Below are 19,850 nucleotides of genomic sequence, written 5' to 3'. Positions count from 1 at the left end.
CAGATCTGTAAATTACTCGACCTCTGTCTAAACACCACCTACTTCCAGTACAACGGGGGATTCTACAGACAGAAGCATGGCTGTGCCATGGGCTCACCGGTATCCCCGATTGTGGCAAACATCTACATGGAAGAAGTGGAGAACAAAGCCCTCAACTCCTTCAGAGGAACAGAACCGAGCCACTGGTACAGATATGTGGACGACACCTGGGTCAAAATTAAAAGCCAGGAGTGCAAGCCTTCACAGAACACATCAACTCTGTGGACAGTAATATCAAGTTCACACGAGAAGATGTTCACAACAACAGTTTGGCCTTCCTGGACTGCGCTATTCACATTGAAGAGGACAGGAGCCTGCAGATTGGTGTTTACCCACACACACAGACCAATACCTACTGTTCGATTCCCACCACCCACTGGAGCACAAGCTAGGGGTTATGAGAACACTGCACCACAGAGCGGAAAACATACCAACAAGCGCCCAAGCCAGAGAGAAGGAACAGAACCACCTGAAGGGGGCACTTACAGCCTGTGGATACCCTTAATGGACCTTTGTGAAAACAGCCACAAGATCCAAGAAGAACAAAACTACAGGGGAGGAGGAAAAGAAGGTCAAACGCAACAACATTGTGATTCCATACGTGTCTGGAGTATCAGAGAAACTCAGGAGGATTTTCAACAAACACAACATCCCTGGGTTTTTTAAACCCAAGAACACACTAAGACAGATCCTGGTCCACCCCAAAGACCGCACATCCAAACACAAGAAAAGCAATCTAGTGTATGCAATCCAGTGCAGTGAGGAATGCACAGACCTGTATATTGGGGAGACTAAACAATCACTACACAAACGCATGGCTCAACACAGAAGGGCCAACTCCTCAGGTCAAGACTCTGCAGTCTACTTACATCTGAAGGACAGAGGACACTCGTTTGAGGACCACCAGGTGCACATTTTAGACAGAGAAGATGGATGGTTTGAAAGAGGTGTCAAGGAAGCCATCTACACCCGGGTCGAGAAGCCGTCATTGAACAGGGGAGGGGGTCTACGCCACCACTTATCGCCCACTTACAATGCTGTCCTTTCATCACTTCCCAGGAAACTCAACAAACGTAACCTATTGGCCTCAGGTGAAGATACCAACGATGGTCGTTCAGTCTTTTCCTCGGGTAGTCCTAACGACCGTAACGACTGTCGTTACAGCAACCAGGAACACTAACGAACCAGCGGTATCGATGACCCGGGCAAACGACCCCACTGGGGTTAAATAGCTGAGTTTCCCTGCCAGTCAGTCAGAACTGAAGAAGTCCTTTGGATGAGGGACGAAACGTCTTCCAGTATCTTCAACCAAGTCCAGTTGCCCTTGACTTTAACCTTCGTTGGATATATTTACTGTACAGTCATGAGATTGGTATTAACCTTCTCAGTTAACTCTCAGTAAAAACCTTTCTAAAAAACACATTTTACGAAAGACAACAGACTTGTTTGAAGATTTATGACAATTTTAAAATTCCATAAACAACCACCTATTATCACGTGGTCGCATACTTTGGTCTCATGATCATGCGGTTGAAAGCACAGGAAGTAGCTAGGTGGATCTTGTGTTAAGATTTCTTTTGTCAGGCTAATATTTCAAAGGCCAAGAAAGAAACTTTAGGCTCAATTTAAATAATTCAGTGGGTTTTGGGAAAGTTTTATTAGCCCAAAATGCAGTATGGTACTATAACCTCAGTGGCTGATGTAAAAACACAATTAATACATACATTTTCTCAGTAATGAATGAGCAGACGTACAGTATAGGTGCACCTTCCCAATTCCTCTGCCTCGATGTGCGGGCCTCTCTCCTTTCACAGACCTCCAGATTCTGCTTGAGAATCCCTATAACACTTGTGGTATTAAGGAACATTATACACAGATGCTAACAAATGTAAAAAAAAATACTAGTGGAGAACATTTTCAATACCGTTAATTAAAGATACCAGAAGAATGTAATGGATCACCTTTGTCCTTCTGTTTAATTTAGTTCATCTTGAAAGTTGTCTTTGACGACAGTGTGTCTGTGTAGGAAGGACACTAGAGACAATTTCCCTAATTTGGCACCAACAGAAATGTTACACGTTTGGTGAGGCTGTTAAGGTTGATTAATCACTGGGGTGCTTTGGCTGCAAGCACTTAGTTTGTTTGAGTGCCCAGTGGTTATTTACCAGACTAAAATAAAAAGTGTTCAGAAATGGAGAGAAAATTCTTTCTTTATGAAAGACTAGACTCGGGGTTGTAGCAGGACAGGCAAAGTGTTTTTTGTAGCAATCATAAAAAGGGACATGTGTAACATATGTAGCAATACTCCATACTCCTGTTTCATTTGAAATTATTTTTTATTATACTTTGACGTGTGATGTTTCAACAACAATTTGTGATTTGTGAATGAACAGCCATGTCCATGTACGAGTCAACAGTCATCGTTCTGTGAAAAAGTTACTTCTAATGTTCAACTGAAGCTAATATGAGGTCTCAACAGTCTGAGTTAGACAAATCAAATTGTTACAGTCTTTTCAGTATTAAAATCACTCTTTGTGTTTCCATGGGCAGTGTTTCCTTACTAAGCTGCAGTGGGGAGATAGTAAGAAAAAGAATACTTTTGGTACTAACAAGACCATAACTGTGATAGATTAGAAATCTAACTTCTGACTGCTCAAGCCTCATATTAGGGGATTAATCAAGTGATACACAGGGCAGTGCTGACCTTGTTGATCAGTTGAATCGCTGCTGGCTCTCCTCACCTCCTGAAAAATGCTCGGCCGCTGCTTTGCCCACCATGTAGCCTTAATACTGCTTTGGTAAAGTAATTACATTAGGCTACGCCTGTTTCCAATACTAGTGCCTCCCCTGCTTACTATTACTGGAAATTGTGAATTCTAGAGGAGTCTAGAAAAGACTCTCCTCTCATCACCACCTTCTTCATCTTTTGCATCATCTTACACGCCTTTTATCCTCCTCCGGTCCTCAGCCAGCTGTGATGGCTACCGTATGTCAATACCACATGTCACTGGTTTCTCAATAAAAAGCCTTTCCCTTTTTAAACTTTATGAAAACACAGGGTGGAGATATAAAATCAGGGCAGGATTTGATCTGGCACTGATCACCTGTGAGCGGGGACTGACCAGAAGACGGCAACCACCGCAAATCCACTGCCATGTCATTAGACGAAGGGGTGAAGAACGAAGGACAAAGAAATTTTCCATCATCCACTCAGCCATCCATCCCACCTGTGCAAAACTCCCATTCCTCCCTGCTTTTAATTCCTCCATATGTTTTTCTCTTAACTATAACTTCTTCCATAACTTGTTTTGGCTCTCTGTCACTTTATTCTCCACTGTATAACTCATTTAAAAAAAATAGTAATTCTCTTCCTGTCCTCTCTCTCTTTATCCTCCTTACACCCTTGGTGCCTCATCATCCAAACACACACACACACACACACACACACACACACACACACACACACACGCACACACGCACGCACACACACACACACACACACACACACACACACACACACACACACACAGAGGAGCTCACACACTTCATTTCTTTAAATATTCATTTCCGTCTGCCTGTGATGTGTTTTGGGGAGCTTCCTGTTCCCAGCCCTACTGCTTCCCTGAGAACCGCCATGTAGGAAGTGGCAGTCGTGGCACTGGTTCCTCCTCCCCCCCCGACTGGTCACATTCCCATCTTATAGAGACCGAAGAAACGTGGAAAGAGAGGGAAAGAGAGGGAAAGAGAGGGATAGACCTCTGCCATAGCCGTTACTGTCCATTTAATATTACTGGTTTCTGGATTCTGTTACAAAAATTGTTGTTGCTATAGCCTTTTCCCAGACAATATCACCCTCTTTACTAGGCAACCTGCAAAACCCTGCATGCTAATAAACTCAGCATATTACTCTATTTCACAGCTGGAGGTTTCTTAGAATTTCTCTAATTCTTCTGACAGAAACAACTCCCAGGTTGTCACTCAGGAAGTCATGGCATGTTTTCCCCAACCTAAATATGTAAACTTGGATTTGTCCATTTTATTTCGTACTGGAAAGTATCTACATTTTCAAAAAACTGACTTGACGGAGAAACTTTTGATTCACACATTGATACCAGAGAATTAAAATCTGCCAGGAAGCATAAGTTCAGACGCTCAGGTCTCTGGTGGTCTGAAGCAGATGATGTGGTGAGAGGTCAAAGAGAGGAAACAGAGGGATAAATGTTTGTGCAAATGATTTGGCTGCTTACTCGGTTTGAAGGCACAGTCACACCAGAACACACAGTGAAATTTGTCCATGTGTCTTTGAGCCCTTGTTGGACTATAGGTGAACTACTGTGGCTGTTGAGCTAACATCTAACATGCTAGCACCCTGGGAACATTCAGTCACAATAGCTCACCAAGATTTTTTCAGTTTCCCCTTTACTCCCCCTGGCATTTGAGTTTTAATGAAGAGGAAATGCTAAAAGAGTAATTCAAGTAATGGCGTCGTCCAATGTCATGCTAATAAAAATAGTTTGTTAAGACTCTAGGAAAGTTTTACAAATATATTACCTTCATGTGTAAAATGTGTAAAACAAAGATTAATAATTGACCTTTTTTGCATTTGCTGGTATCATTTCAACAATTTTACAGGTATCTCTTTTATAATGGTGGGTTATGGGGAATATACTTTTTGGGCCGCAGGGAATTATTCCATTGCAATATTGCAAATTGGCCGCAAGACTGAATGGTGGTCTCACATCCTGCTCTCTTAATAATACATCAATGCTCTCTAGTCCGCTTCTTGGTGTACCCTCTGACAGTCTCGCATTATGTAGGCTAAGATCCAACAAGTCCTCCAACCTAAACGTCAACTTAGGTCATATTAACCACCCTCAAAATCCGACTCATATGGGTGTATCCTACAATAGGTTAGTCCATTTGTAGTATTAATATGCCATGCCTCCCAAAAACGGCAATTTCAAACTCTGTTTCCTAACCGTACCTGCGCTTTGGAAATCTCGTGACCTACGTCACATGACATAAACACGTAGAGACTGCAGCCGATCTGCACAGCTGTTGGGTTCACCGGTCGACTTGCATAAAATCACTGACTTAGGCACACACCACTGTGAAGGTGAGGGTAAGGGGCTACGGGGGGGCTGCCAATGCCTTTAATGCTAATATAGTTAGCTAGCTAGTTAACGCTACGAAGCTAACGTAGCTAATGGTAACATAGCTAACGATATGACGCTAACCTAGCTAACGTAACTTATGCTAATGTAGCATCATTAAAAAAAAAATCAATCTTGTATCGCACGAGAACCGAACAGCAGTCTCCTGGGTGCAAAGCGGTTAACTTACTATCCATTAACCGCAACACAACTGTCTGGCTATTTTTAACATGTGACATCTTTGTCATGTGTTTGGGTTATACAGCCACTAGAGGTCGCACAATAAACATGAACATGAGTCGCAAGTTTTTGTGGCTAAAACAACTTATATGGTTGTTTTTCTGTGGAGGACAGGCTCGTAAGACCCGCTGTCTAGAAATTGACAACCAGTCAGAAATGATAGATTACTATGACACTTTTTGTTTCATTTGCTAATGGGACAATAAGTCCACATCAGTTTATTCAAAAATTGGTACCTTCAGCACCTGTCCCATAACTGTTTGCAAACCATTCCTCTTTTGAGGAGCAATTTATTCTCAAACAGAGGAGGTAAAATAAAAGTTGATGGTGCAGCACAGCCAATAAGCTATGGCTTCCTTCATTTCCCTCAGACTGTCAAGACATCTTTCACAAATTTGTAGGGCAATTATCACCAAGGTTTAACTTGTGATTCTACTGAAATTAATTGGACTTAATACCGTTACTACAGCTACATATCTACTTTGATACATGGAGATGATGCTGCTGCTTTTTGGAATATCTCTTCATGTCATCGTCATGGCATGTTTGCTCTTTTCAGCATCTTTCAGCATCCTTTCCTCCCTCTCCCATCTGGTCCACATGATGCCTCAGGTCTATCCCTCCCTGCTTGTCAATATATATAAAAATAACATGTCACAGGATTCAGGCCTCTGTGCTGACAGCTCAAGGCTGTTCTCAGACTTGTGTTTGTTGCTGTGCATGTCTGCGTATGTTTGTATGCTTTAGAGGGAAGAACAGATGCTCTTGTAGCTTCAGGCTTGGTTTTCTCATTCTGGCCACAAACAGACTGATTTATGTTATTGTGCTGTTGCTTTGCCCAAAACAAGACTGGAAGAGAGATGAGGAGACAGAGGGATAGACACTGGATAGAAAAGGGATAGGCCACTGGATAGAAGAAAGTGTTGATTGCTCAATTGTGGCTAGAAAAGCCCATGAGATGTTAGACATTAGACTGTTGGTCCAGGCTTGGTCACTGCTGGTAAACATTGCTAATGTAAATGTGTTAATATCACAGGAATTTTGCTCAAATGAATGGCTCCCTGAAAAGAGAACTCTAAAAAGGCAATATAGTGTGTCTGTTTCCCACCAAAGGTGGCACTCTGGTTGTAAAAACAAGCGATGAAACCCATCAGGCCCTATTTAAACAATCTATACCGAAGAGCCAGAGCAGCACTCATTTTCACTAGGGGATAGATATGTGGTTCTTGGCTGGTGGACCCTCTGCCTCCAGAGTCTCCCAATCATCTGTCCCATCAACAACTCCATTTGGCTGCATATGAGCAAATGCACCGATAGACTGTTGCATGTCCCTGTGTGTGTAACAAGCAGAGTATACGTCGGTTGTGAACACCTATGTAGGCACATCTTACTATCTGAACAATGCACCCTTTAAAGAAGTAAAATACAGCACTATTGCCTTTACACCAGGTTTTTGTTGTTCAATGGCAAAATCCAACACATCCTCATATAGAAATGACAGAATAGGTCGATAGTTGATGTCTTCAAAACAACCAATATGAGTGTTATTTATATCCTACAAATGGTGTTTTTCAGACGGCTGCAAGAGGTTTGCTCATAAAGCAAAATTTAGTCTATTGACCTATTTTGTCGATTTTTGGGTGAGGACGGCTGGCGAAATTGCTTTCTGCTGCCTCAAAATAGCAATGTAAGAACGGGGCACAAGTACGTACTACTTACACAACATAGGTGCTGGACATGTAAATGACAATTGCGTCGGAAACTAGAAATGACACTGCACCGGGTGTAAAATCTAGCAACCTCAACCACTATTACCCTAGATAGAGTTGCAAACGCATCTAAGCCTTTTCTCTGTTAACTGTTTAAAAATAAGTAGGTAGGTAGCCTACAAGTGGCTAGCAAAACAGGTCTGATGGTTTGATTAACCATTTCTTACTTAAAGGATTATAAAAAAACGTTTACTGATTTACAAGAACAATGTGTATTTTTTATTTCCTCTGTGTAGCCTATCTTCTACATGGATTATCAACTAGTGAAGATTCCTTTGCCTCAGTTTTAGCCTTAGTCGTTTTTCAATATACAGTATAATGTGTATAGCCATCAAGCGCATACTTAAGTTGCCTTTTACAGGATTTTCATTTTAAAATAAATCAGCTGGAGACACTTTTCTCAACCAGCTCAGATAGCCTTAGCTTAATTAGCTTGCTATTTATAGCTGATACAATCTGCAAAAAACAGCAGGTAAAATCAGTGTTTGGCAAGTAAAAATGAGAAGCAGACTTTGTGTCTGAAATCAAGGAACCATTGTTATCATTGTAAAATGCATATGCTATACATAAAGCCTAACAGGGATAGCAAATGTAACTAAAGGGGGTGGGGCTTAGCAAATTATCTGCTGCCAGGTAAAGATAATTTGTGGCTGGCCTCTAAAAATAATGTTTTTGTTGAAACACAATATTCTTCAAGGCCTGCTGCAAACTTCCCCTCTCTGTTTTTAATGTCTGCCTTTCTCTGGCTGTACTGAAACACAAACTTTACTTTAATTTAAAATCCAGCTTTTACAGAAAATTTCACCATCAACCAGATGTCCATCTGAGATCTGTGGTTTACTGGAACCATGTACCGTTTTTAAATAAAAACAAGCCGCCACATGGTCCTGCAGATTCCCAAAACTTGGTCTGAGTCAAGATCAGTGTGTTTGAGAGTGTGTGAGTATGTGGGGATGCAGATTCTGAAAAAAAGCTAGTAGGAAGGAAGAGAGGAGAAGCCAACAAGAGGCCATGGAGCATTTCCATCTGGGCGCTTACAGGACATCAACAAAGGCTGTTGTAATAACAGCACTATAGCAGGTGTCCATATTATACTTGTTTTGAAGACGCCTGGCAATAGAATTGAGAGAAAGACGTTATAAAATTCTTACTCAATATGAAATAGTATTATATTTTATTAGGAGGGAGAGAGAAACATCCTGCTTGTGGTTTGGTCTCAGAAAGACCAACAACGTGTTATATAAACATCCCTCACAATCCATTTGAATTAATTTATTATTTTATTATTTATTAAAGGAAACAGGTCAGGAACCGATGGTTCAGAGGGCTGACTCTATTAAATCACAGACAATGGTATCCACATAAGGAGGAAGTGTGAGTATAATCATTATACAGACATATACAGTAAAAAGCGATGGTTAAAATAGAAAGAATATAAGGAAAACCAGCAATCACAGCAAATCAGACATTATTGGCCAGTGTGCAACAACAAAATGCTGTTCTTTGAATTAACATTCATAAAACTCAGTCAACTATGGGCTATTGAAATGTCAATCAAAGAGGATAAAATGTTTGAAATGGCCACAGTCCCATAATTTGTGCAACAGCTGCTGCGCAGAGTAAATCATCAATTCACAAAAGTATAATTAAATAATGAGTTGAACAGATAATGACACTTTACAGAATTATTTTATCTCCCGTTTTTGTTTGATTTTATTTGGTTCTTTTTCACAATTTTTCCTTTTGTCTTTTTCCTGTCTTGTGGATGTTCTCACATGTGTACAGGTGCCTGCAATAGGTTTCATGTTGATTTCATGATGTTTCCATTAAAAGAGAGCTTACTTATGCCATGTATGCTCCGACGAGGGCTTCATGCTGAACCATAGTTTTGTCATTTTCAGTCAAATTCACCAAAATGATGAATATGAGTGTTTTTATTGACTCCCAAATCGACATCTATGAGTGTTTTCTGTTCGCCATTGCAACACAGGGAGGTTAACCCTACCAGCACATATAACGTAACTTGTACCTCCATCAACAAATGTAGTATTTAATGATGTGCTCTTTGGTGTTGGAAGTAGTCCTAATACTGTAAGGTAGTTAGTAAGGTTATATAAAGTATACTAATGATCGCAGCTTATGTCAGATCAGACAAACACACAGTTAAATCAATTCATTTTACTTCTGCTTTTGTGTTTTTGGTTTTGGGAAGGCTAAAGAAAGATAACACCCGCAAAACTATTGTATATGCATTGTTGACTACAAATCCACATACACTGCTTCAATAAGTGGAGAAATCTAAAGCTGGAAAGCACTCTGTATGTATATTTTGATATTATTGATTAACTGAAACAATTGCTGCTCGGTACTTCGTGTTTTGTACTCATAAGTCATATTGTTAAGGTGGTGATGATGCAGTGGATAAGACATATCCCTTTGGTGTGGGAGACGTGGGTTCTATTCCTCCTGGATGTATCCACCAGTGTGTCCCTGAGCAAGACACTCAACCCCTAGTTGCTCTAGAGGCGTGCGACTTCTGACATGCAGTATATGGCAACTGTAAGCTGCTTTGGATAAAAGAATCAGCTAAATAAGTGATTTTTGTGCCTGCATTGTGTTGCATCCCATGAAGCTGTCATATGAAAAGGTGTCAAGATGCAAAAAAGTGCAGTTCAGTGGTGGATTCCTTTTCTGCTTTTTAAAGTTGCATGCTGGAATTGTTTACATTAAGAAAGCTTTTGGGTGTGCTAGTGAAGCTTTCTTGAGATATCATGCAGCTTATTTAAGAATATACAGTATTCAAATTTGTGGTTTTACATTGGCATTCTTGTGGTCCTTAAAGAGTCTCAGCTCATCTCTTCATTTTCAGACCGACCACCAGTAGAGATTAGAGGGTATCAGGCTTTCCATCGCTTTGTCTTCATACTGTTCCCACCCTTCCTCCCTTTGGAGTTACAACTAAGTACTGCTGGAAACAAGCTCATAGCTAAAGGGAAAAGTAACGGAGGAAAACCCTTTTCTTCCAAAGCAGGCCAAAGCTTTCTTCCAAATGGGTGCATAATGGTGATGTGAACAGAGTTAGGAGGTATGTTGTCCCTTACCTTCACTTGCAGAGGGTGTTTAATGTAACACACATTATCAAGTCTTAAATAAACAACCCTCTGGGAAGGTGGGAGTGTTAATGCTGCAGCACTCCGTATGAAGCACATATGAGCTGAAATACTGTGCATACTAAGAATTCATCATCAAGCTCTATCTCATGTTTCAGAGAGTCCAATTTGTTAAAAACACACTTAAGGGACATACATATCATTTGGCATTCCTAACCAACATATTTCTTCATTACAATCAAAGTAGACAGTGTAGTTTATTCCTCCCATTTCAAAATAGCAAAGTAGTGTAAAAAATGAACCACATCCGCGAGCATGCTTAGTATGAAAGTCCTCCAACCTACCACAAAAAAAGGTGTTTTCTCATTATATCGGCAGGGTGACAGTGTTTGTCAGTACTTTCCAGAACTGTTAAATAACCATAAAAAATGTATCACATGGCCGGATCTGCAATTTAGGTTTAATAGGGTATAGGCTACTAAAACTACTTGTTAGAAAAAGGTTGAGCTGATGAAAGAATCTCAAGTCAAGGTCTACTTACTAATGTGTCCTGGGCATCTATCATATCATGTTTGTTATTGTTATTTTGAGATCCTTAGATTCTTGGGAACACCAGTTGACCAAACAACTTCCACTCAAGGTCAATTTTCTTACTTGATTGAGGTTACAGAAAGATCAAGATAATTGTTAAAAGAAATGTGTTGACAGCTGCAAACAGGGGCTTCCTGTGTCGAAATCACATGCTTTGTTGACCCAAACGTCCATCCCTACCTGAGAAAGTCTTTGGTGCGATAAAGGAGTTAGTTTGCTTCAACCAAAGTGCTTGTTGGATTGTCAAATAGTGTCTGAATCCTCCTGCCCCCACATCTTTCTGACGTTGGACATTGGCCGGGCTGTGTCAGGCAATTTATGTAACTTTCCGAAAGTGATATTTACCCCACTTCACACAACTATTGTCCACTGGTGTGAAGGGGTGAGAAAGTAAGTTTTGAACTCTCTTAAGGTGTCACTCTATACACAGCAACATCCATCACCTTTTGCATGAACACACAAGTGTAACACCATGAATGCCTTTGAGTGCGCCATTGTTCTCATCTGAACTTACTTCAGATTCAACTTACTTTCAAGCATACCCTGGTCTCAACATTTCATGCAATTTATGACAGACAACATTTTTTTACTTTTTCGTCATTTTTCAGAAGGCGGTTCTTGTCAGAAAAACATAAACATAGGTTGTTAGGGCGCTTTCACAGTATGGTGAGAGAGAGCTACTCTACATTTTTAGATGACAGTGGAGTTTACGGGGAAAGTGGCATAAGCAAATCAGGCCAAACAGACGGTATTTGCTAATAAAAAAAAAAGATATAACAACACCAGCCTTACCAACCCTTAAACTAAAAGTCCAATGACAGACCAAACAGAACAGACAAACCACAAAAAGAAGGATGAGGGCGGAGGAAAGAGAGGTGAAGAACAGGGGAGGGGGGTGGAGGAAAGAAAATGTGAGATCAGGCCCAAATCTGTGGGGAAGCGGTAGCTTGGGCCGGACGAGTTCACAGATGTTTTAAAGTGCTAATCTAATCTTTATGCCAGGCCTTCCCCCTCCTCTCTCTTTCTTTCCCCTCTCCATGTCTCAGTTTTTTTCTCTTTTCCTCCTTTAACTTTTTTGGAGGGAAGTTGGAAAGGCTGCGGCCTGTGTTAATGCATCTCAGGAGCATCATGTACCGCTGCAGCTCGGTGATGGGCCCTAGTTATTCATGCGGCTGTTATCAGCCCTGTTTTGAGACTCAGGCACATGTGCGATCGCTATGAAGGAGTCTGGATCTGGGAAAAAAGGATAATGAAATATAACTGAGCACAAAGCTGCATATAAGAAAGGATGAAAGGGCGGTGAAGTAGCAAGAGGGGGTGGGGGTTGTCTTTTCTTTTTTTAAGAATATCACCCACGGCGATCATTCATCAAGTTCAATGACCTTCCTTTTTTACACTCTGACACCTTATTGGTCCACATACTTTGTCTGTTATTTAAGCTCTGCCAAAAGTGTGTTGCGTTGGTGTTATATGGCCCTGATACAGGATGAAGAGGGATTACACTGACCTCTCATGTTTGTGAAACTAATAAATTTTAGGCCCCACTTTGAGTTTTAGCTCATTTCCTCCCCTTGTCACTATCTTCCTTGATTTTCCCTCTTGCTTTTTCTGCCTCCCTCCCTCTTGTTGCCCAATAGAAGGGAGACTTTGTGTCAGACAGCGGCTACATTGAAATACACTGACAGCTCCCTCAGATTCAGCGGATGTTCTTGTACAGGAGTTAATCTCACTCCACAGAATTTAACAGCAAACCCAAATCCTGTGGTTTAAGCCTTTTCCTCCTGCCACGCTAGACAAGAAACAAAGAGGCCACTGCCAGAAAAATCCCCCAGGTCACAAAACCTGGAAATGTAGCCAGAGATTAGAGGTACACGTGGAAGTGTTGGAAGAAATAAAGTATTGAATATTTCTTCATGAGAACATGTGTTATTAATTACTTACAGGTTAAAATCCACATTGTGATGTTTCACTTTACTTTTTTCACTTCTCAAGGTGATTTATTGGGATCAGTGGATTATCAGATGGATTATCAGTGGATGTGATTCCTCATTGAGTCTGGTGTTTGTTTCCTGTGTTATTACAAGACAGGGTGTTCCTACCTATGACTCCTGGGCGCTGACCACGTAGCACTTTGAATGTACAAGTCATAAAATACACCAAGATGAGTCCAACCTGGCAACCGCCATCGAACCTCCAATCACTCACATCCTTGTTTTGCTCTCTCTCCTTCGCCCCTGCCCTTCTTTTTCTCTCCCTTTTCCTCTGTGTGCTGCTAAACATCTGGAGAAGAGCGATATACTCGAAGTAAACAGACCAACAGCTGTCCACCAGCTTCTCTTATTCCCCTTGCCATCCCTCTCTTCCTTCATCACTTGATTCCTCCTTATATTTCTTTCTCCATTTCTTCACAGGCTGTGTGACAATTTCTGTTTCAGTCATTCTGTCCCATCCTATCTGTTATTTGTCTGTTGGCTCATCAACAGGTAATCGTCAGTGATGGATGTGTTTTTGCCTGCTTGTTACCCCGCTGGTCTACGCCTTGTAATGTGAGTGATGGAGGACACTGAGGACACAGATTGAGTGATGGTTTCAGTGAAAGCCTGTTTTTCCTGACTCACTGAACTAGTTTGATTGAGCCAGAAAAATTTAATATTTGAATTATTTTTAGGGTTATGTTTCGGCATTTCTGCTTTATTTGACAATCATTGTGGAGAGAGACAGAAAAGGCAGGGGAGAGAGAAAGGGAATGCAGCAAGGGCCACTGTGGTAAGGACTCAGTCTTGATGAATGGTGCACACTGGGGTGCCCCGCTATGTACCGATAATTCCAATATTATTGTAAGTCTTAATCTCGTAGTTTTGGCTATCATTTCAGTTGGTAATAATAACATTGTACTCACCAGGTTAATTGCTGAGAGCTAGGAATACGGCAAGTCTGTTGGAACAGTCTCACTACCAGACAGGTTTGAAAAAAATGCACAACAGCCAATTTCACAAAGCAAGTAAGAGGAAATGATCTCATGTTGCAAATTTGGTGTAACTGGTTCCAGGTTAGCCAAACTTATTTGGACGAAATAATGAAAGCTAACAATGTTGTAAACATCCATCACAGTTTACAGACACATTTCCTGCTTTGACCTCCTTTTGGAGACAGGCTTTGTAAGGTTTGTGTAATGTTTCTTAGACTAGCTGCCAACACAGAAAAGCAGGCAGCTAAGAACGGGAAGTGGTGAGCGTAATGTAATGCACCCTGGGTAATACAGTTTATTTAGGGCCATTATGAATAGCCCAGAGAACTTGATATATAGAGAGGGCTGAAAAGAACAGCTTGTGAAAAGTGTAGTGCGCGAGAAAAAGTTGTTGGAAACACTAGCGATAGGCCGATTTCTGGCATTTTGAAATAATCAGCATCGGCCGTTAACCTGCATAAACAATAAATGTTTGCTGACACATCTGCAGGCAGCCTTTTAGGTGTGGCTGCTGTGGAGCAATGTTAACTCTCCCGATTATGAGTTTTGGGAAGGTGGTGGAAAAGTTAATTTGGAGCCCAAAATTTCCTCAGTCACCATCATCTTTTCTAAATGTTAACACTAATGACAGCAAATCTAACCTAAAACCATGACTGGCTAGCATTTTCTAAATATCGGCGTCGGCATCGGCCACTAAAAACCCATATCGGTCGACCACTGTTTTACACCAAGGAGTAAAATGTAGCCCACTTCCAGCACTGAATTTGACCTACTGTACTAGACGTAATTGTACCTGCTCTCTGCGTTTTGCCAGACTGTTGGCTTTACAACCTGTTTGATCACCTGTTTCTTACCCTGTCGGGTAACCCAAGTTTTAATGAAACAGAAATAACCTTTAATGTTGAATAATTCAGGGCAGAATAAATAGGTAAATGTCCAAATAATAAGTCCAAATCTCTGCCTCCATCCTCAGCATAGGTATGATTAAAACTAAACTTAAGAACATCGCCTCCCTCTTCTTGACACCTGTGCTATATTTCCCTGAACACATGCCTCGAGTGTTGAAAGCAAATCAGAGGCGCTGAGAGATGGTAGGAATAGCAGAAAGGGGGGAAGGAAAGAATGCAATTTCCACTCAAGCAGGGGCAGCATCTGCATTGTGAGACACCTGTAAAAACATAATTTTTCATCATTGGGCAGTACGGGAATGGGAGGAAGGAGGAGAGAGATGAGATGAAATGAAGAGGTGGACGTTTGAGGAAGAAAAAGAGTGGGTGTGCGTGGTGTACAGACTGGTTTTGGTTCAATGACTGTTCAAACTGGTATCACTTTTGATTAAGATTTTATCTGGTACTCGCATACATATTCAGGCAACTGACAAGGATGAATTTAGGACGACAGCTGCAACATCAAACACATGTACACAGAGTTGTAGAAAAATAGACACACACTCAGATAGACAGACAGACACAGCAGCCCTCCCCGACTTCGGGGGTCAGGGTCTGGGCTCGTGACATGCCTGCTTCCGGTTGGCTGGACGGTGTTTCGACGTGCTGCACCTGCCTCACTCTGCAATCCAGAGGTCCAGTTTTGATCGTTCAGTTTCAGCATGAGTCTGTCTTTGAAGCTCAAATGTGAAACCTAAGACCCTTGCTATCTGTTTTATGTGTTCCAGACTGAAACCACCAACTCAGCAGCAGCAGCAGTCGCAGCAGCACACAACTGGTAGATACATCCACATCTGCTACAGTGATTTGGGACACATTTTATTGTGTGACATACTATATGTATCAAACTGCAATTTAGTGTACTTAAGGGGTTAGCGTGATTGAAAACTGTTTCTGATTTCCAAAAGGGATTTTTTTGCAGCCATTAAGAGCCTGTGACCCCGGCAGTATAAGTGATGCCCTGGTACTTCTGCTGCTGGTATATCACTGTCATCTTGGCTTTTATTTATCATCGCTGTTTAAAATAAACCTGCAGCACACAGTGTTTGTAGCTGTGTCTCTTTGCCAAACCCACACATTTTCACAAATAGAACTGATGTTCTCTTAGAAATACATAGAAAAGGTTTTGGAACAAAAAATAACATTTGTTGAATAGCCAACATGGTTTCCAGATTTCTAAACAATTCTATCTAAATATGCTTGTATATTGAGTATACACATATGGTCAGAGTTTATTCAATCATCATTATGAAATATAAAAATGAATAAGCTATCACAGGTAGTAAATCAAAACTTGCTTTAGACAGGTATCATTAAATGTTGCTGTGCAGTGGGTGGGCTGCACAGTTGTCCCAGCAGTCCAACAGTCTAACAGGGAGGTGGGAGTATTGTAGTTTCCATGGACCAGGCAGGCAGGGAGCAGCCTGTCAGTCTGCAAGGGACCCTGGGGACAAACGAGGCTCACCTTAGCTCTGTCGGAAGTGGGCGTGAAGAGTGGCAGGCCAGTTCTCATGAGCTCTACACTCAGACTGCACTGCAGTGAACCAGAAACCTGAAGTCATATCCTCCTCAGTGCTGTCTCTGGGATTTTATTGTTTTTAACAACCTGAATATGACTCACAATCATGCACAAATAACAATTTATTAAGGCCAAATTTCCAAATTTGACTATTTTAGGCCAATAAATAAATAAAATCTAAACAAAGTTCCTGGATTTTTTTCCCACAATTATCATCCTTGCAAAAGAATTTAGACAATTGAGTTGCAAAGTGGAAGAAGCTACTTCTGCCATTTCTGGAGGTGAAATTCCCATACATTAATTTTCTCCATAGACAATTGGAGCACCACTGTGACTTGGATCGGCATGAAATCTCCTGATTTAATCATCAGCACAAGTTTAACAACATTACAAAATATTTGGACCTGTAAAATAAACTCAAAGGTTTATGTAAGTTGAAACATTCTGTTGTCTGCATAAAAATAAAGATGCTGTTGGATAAACTGATGTTACAACCTGTGTATACATTATTTCAGTTTTAGATGAATTCAGCAACTATAGCGACTTATTTTGTTCCCAATTGAGACAAAGTGTTTTGAATTTGCTGCAGCCCTGATTTTGCATCATTCGAGGCTCATGGGTATGCTAGTATTTAGCACCATTTGCAATGGCAAACTAATGGAAAAAAACATAATTTCTCAGAAACAACAAATCATTTAAACTGATGGCTGTAATTCATATGATCATCAACATAACATAAACTACAGCATCATTTTCCAGCAGACTTGCATTTCTATGTTGAGTAAAGATCATTAAAAAATTAAATTTGAAAACAGAATTCAGAGTGGGGAACTTTCCTTTGGTAGAGAGTCAAAAATGTGTCTGGACCTCAGTATTTTTAAATTCGTGGCTACGGCTCTGGCTGCACCATTTTTGTGAAATGTATACTCTGGTTGTAATTATCTATAAATCCCCGATAGACCACGTCCACTCCTCGTGTGAAGAACGCTCTGTAATTTGAGGCATTTGCACTCCCTCCTGCTCTCCCAGTGCTTATCTGGCATACATCCCAGATAAACCCAGACACCTGGTCAGAAGTGCGGCCATGTGTACGTACGGCGCTGTCACTGGGTGTAGCCATCCACAGCTCCTCCATTGCCATCTGCATGATTTATGGACTTAAGGAAGGTGTTTTTCAGAGCTGACTGGGTCAAGGCTGCTGCTACCCAGCCTCAAACAGACTCTGTACTTGACAACATAAGCCTGGTCATATCCTGTCTTTGTGCTCCACAACCTCACCTTTAAAGGGGCATTATGTAGTTTTCAGCGGCCACTAGCGGTGCGGTTTTAAGATTGCAACCAGGTGTGTGCTCGTACGCGTGCTCGCTTGAACTCTTGAGCGAACATAATCCAAAACACAACTGCTTTCATACAGAAATCCTGCAATAAACGCAGAAACACCGCGTGCAGGCTGTGGCTTTTCACACAGACATGTTCAGGCTGTGTTACTTCAACGTTCCCGGCTCAGAGGCAGCTCAACACTGGCTCTGTACCTTTCATTCAGTGCAGTGAAATGCGTCTTGGCACAATACTCCCGAAAAAAGGCAGAATGTTATAGACAGACAGGGAGACAGCTTCACACAACATGCTGGAGGCACAGGTAAACTCCCACTGCAATGTTACCGTAACATTTTTACCAGCTTGAGGTTGAACTAATGCTCGTTACCATGCTCGTTACATGATAATGGTACATTTACTGCATTTAGCCAACATGCCACATCATCGTTAGCTCGCCTGCTGATTTTCAGTAACTAGTTTACTATCTGTATCTTTCACCTGTGGCTCAGCTATGTCAGCACAGTATTGGATGATAAGGAAACGGTTAGTGAGCTGTACTGAATATTATAATGAGATTGTTGTCACATTTTATAACAGTTAAACCGCAGTAACTTTACTGCAGTGATATTGTATGGCTCTTCCTCTGTGTTGTTGTTGCCGTTTTGTTGCAGTGTTTTATATTATGTGGGTCTGGTTAGTTACAGCAACTGAGAGGTGGAGAAGCTGTGTACCTGAGTATCGGTAAAAACAATAAATCTAAATTGAACATTACGAAGCAAACAGCGGCAGGCCCGAGCTAATGTAGTGTTAGCTGGCTGCCCTGCCTGCATCACTTTAGGCTAGTAAACAAATCGCTCCACATTTGCTTTTCACAGTTGCATCAATCCTTGCAGGCTAGATCAACACTTTGACATAATACCAGTGGTACACAGGATAGTAATATGGGTTGTGTTAGTTGGTGAAGTAATGTGGAAATGTCATGGTTATGGCTGAGTGCAGCAATGGGAAAACTTGGGTGTGGACCCAAACACAGACCTTGCAAGGAGGATGCAGTTCAAAATTTAATTTCTTTAAACAAACAAAACAGGCTTACATTCAGGCACAGGGCAAAAGTCCAAACACAGGTAAATCCAAATGAACAAAACCCTAAGGGTACAGGGAACCCAAGAAACCAGGGAAAAGCGCTTAGGCAGAAACACTCAACAAACGACAAGGACACCACATAGACAAAACTGAACTGAGGGTTTAAATGCACAGGCAAACGATCAGAGAGGGAGTGCACAGGTGAGACTCATGAGGAACTAATTAGGCAGGCAGACAGACAATGAAACAGGGCAGAGTGAAACAGGAAAGTGTAGAAACCAGACAGACCATGAAACCAAAACGGAATCAACCAGAATACAGAATAAACCAAAAACACAAGCAGACAGATCCATAGGCAAGAGTACAAAAGTAGAGGTTATAAACTGAATATTGAATGAACAAGACTAAAATAAACTAACAGAACAAGAACAAAGCCAGACACCAGACATTGATGATAACAAAATAAAACAGGAAGTAAAGCATACAACAATGCTCAAGGATGGACAAGACATAAATAAGTAAGGACAAGGAACACGAGAAACAGAGGCAAATAGAAAGACACATGAAACAATGGCAAAACCAGAAACACACAGGGAAAAATACAACTCATAACCCAAAACAACACTTCGATACAATTTTACACGTTAGTAACTGCTCAGTGTTAGCCAGCGAGCTAACGTGACTCTCTCCACGTTTCTCCAGCTTTTGTCATGTTCACTAGTAATGTGAGGATCGATCCTAAAGTATCGATATTTCTGATACCAACGTTTCCTGCTGTAGGATCGATACTCATATAAAAGGATTGATATCTAAACTCAGTAATTTGGAGTGAGTGTGTGTTTTATCATAAGTATCTTACTGTCACCAGGATGGTCTAATTATAGGCTACTAGGTTGATAGGAACTACTATTCCTTCCACCTGTCAAAGTCATGCTTGCGCTACGGCTCTGTGCCGGAGCTTCTTTGAAGTGAGCTGCTGCAGCCCTTTACATTTCCCGCGATTGAATACTGACTTCGCTAAACATCTGAGATTAAATAAAAATAATCTGATGATGTTATGAAGCGGCAGTTCTGAGCAGGATATTTTTATTATAATTAAAGAATATGACAGTAG

This window comes from Micropterus dolomieu, linkage group LG17 (assembly GCF_021292245.1).
Source record: "Micropterus dolomieu isolate WLL.071019.BEF.003 ecotype Adirondacks linkage group LG17, ASM2129224v1, whole genome shotgun sequence".
Lineage (NCBI taxonomy): Eukaryota > Metazoa > Chordata > Actinopteri > Centrarchiformes > Centrarchidae > Micropterus > Micropterus dolomieu.
The sequence above is the reverse complement of the archived record's forward strand: the minus strand, read 5'-3'. Positions refer to the sequence as shown.